Source organism: Numida meleagris, unplaced genomic scaffold, assembly GCF_002078875.1.
Source record: "Numida meleagris isolate 19003 breed g44 Domestic line unplaced genomic scaffold, NumMel1.0 unplaced_Scaffold475, whole genome shotgun sequence".
Lineage (NCBI taxonomy): Eukaryota > Metazoa > Chordata > Aves > Galliformes > Numididae > Numida > Numida meleagris.
The window spans coordinates 23,555-25,112 of record NW_018364691.1 but is presented as its reverse complement, the minus strand read 5'-3'; positions in this window follow the sequence as shown (position 1 = coordinate 25,112).

The following is a 1,558-nucleotide window of genomic DNA, read 5'->3' as shown; positions in this document are numbered from 1 at the left end:
GGAACCAGCCCCTGCTCCTGTGTACCTGGCTGTGCTCTCCTGTGCAGATCAGGGGTGGAGGGGCTCTCCTCCCCCCTCCGTTCCCCCCTGTGCTGCGTGGCCGCCTCTCACACCTGGATGACCCAAATAAACATCGTGGCTCAAAGCGTGTCCGCATTGGCATCTCCTTGGGCACAGAGCCCACGATCCCTGATCCACAGGGGCTGAAGGGATCTGTGGAACCCCCCCATCCATACCCCCACTTGTCCTGGCATCGAGCAGAGCGTGACCCCGTCCTCCTGCCCCCAGATATTGGTCAGTGCTGATCGGATCCCTCTCAGCCTTCTCTCCCCAGGAGAACCTTCTCCAAGGGGAAGCTTCTGTGGCCCAGGCTCTTTCCCCGTGGCCTGGGATTCCCGAGGGGCAGCGTAAGCAATAAGGACTGAAGTGAAGATGGTGTTCAGTACCTCCGCCGTCTCAGCCCGTTACCAGCGCACCCGCCTCTTCCAGCAGCAGACCACGTTTTCTCTCTCCCTTTCGCTGTTGGCGTGCTTCAAGAAGCCCTTCTGCTTGTCCTTCACCTCCCTCACCGCACTGAATTCCACGTGGGCCTTGGCCTTTCTCCTTCCTGCACGCCCTGGCAGTGTTCCTGGATTCCTTCCTAGTGTCCTGACCCTTTCTCCACGTTCCATAAATCTTCCCTTTGTGTTGGTCCACGACCCCTTGCTCATCCACACAGCCCTCCTGCCACCTTTCCCTCATCTGCTGCCCTCCGGGATTTCTTGCTCTGCGGGATTTCTTGTGCTGTGGGATGCACTGATCTGAAACCTGGAGGAAGTGGTGCTTTAAATCTCAGCCACCTCCCTTGGTCCGCTCGCCTTCCCATGCTCCAACCCGTGGGGTACCTCCAAGGAGGTTCCTGGAGATGTCCTCTTGAAGTCCAGGACCACAGTCCGATTTCGGACCCCAACGTCCCCAACCTCAGCCTTCTGAAGTGGTGAACAAAGCAGAAATCGGACAGTGGGCATTTGGGCTTTCAGTGGCGGGACAGGAGGTGACGGCCATGAGTTGCGCTGGGGAGGGTCAGTTGGATATTAGGGAAGAGTGGTCAGAACTGGGGATGCATTGGCACGGGCTGCCCAGGGAGGTGGGGGGGTCACTGTCCCTGGGGGTGTTCAGGAGCCACGGAGATGAGGCACTGAGGGACATGGTGAATGGGCACAGTGAGACGGGTTGGGGTTGGGCTCGGAGATCTTTCCCAACCTTAAAGACTCCATGATTCTATGGTGGGCTGTAGGATTTGTATAAGGATGGCTTCTCTCCCCCAGGCGCACAGCCCCGGGGCTCTCAGCCTGTCCCCACCAGGAGCTGCTCTGGGCCCCCACCGGCTCTGCACCCTCTGGAGGGCTCTCCCAGCAGTCCCCAGTCTGCCCCGAACTGGGGAGCCCAGCGCCGGGCCCCGTGCCGCCTGGTGGGAGTGAACGTGTCCCAACCCATGGGGAGGACAGCGCCGGGGCTCTGAGGGGACTGGCTGGTGCTGGTGCCCAGCCGCTCTCCATCACAGCGGGAAAGTTGCAGC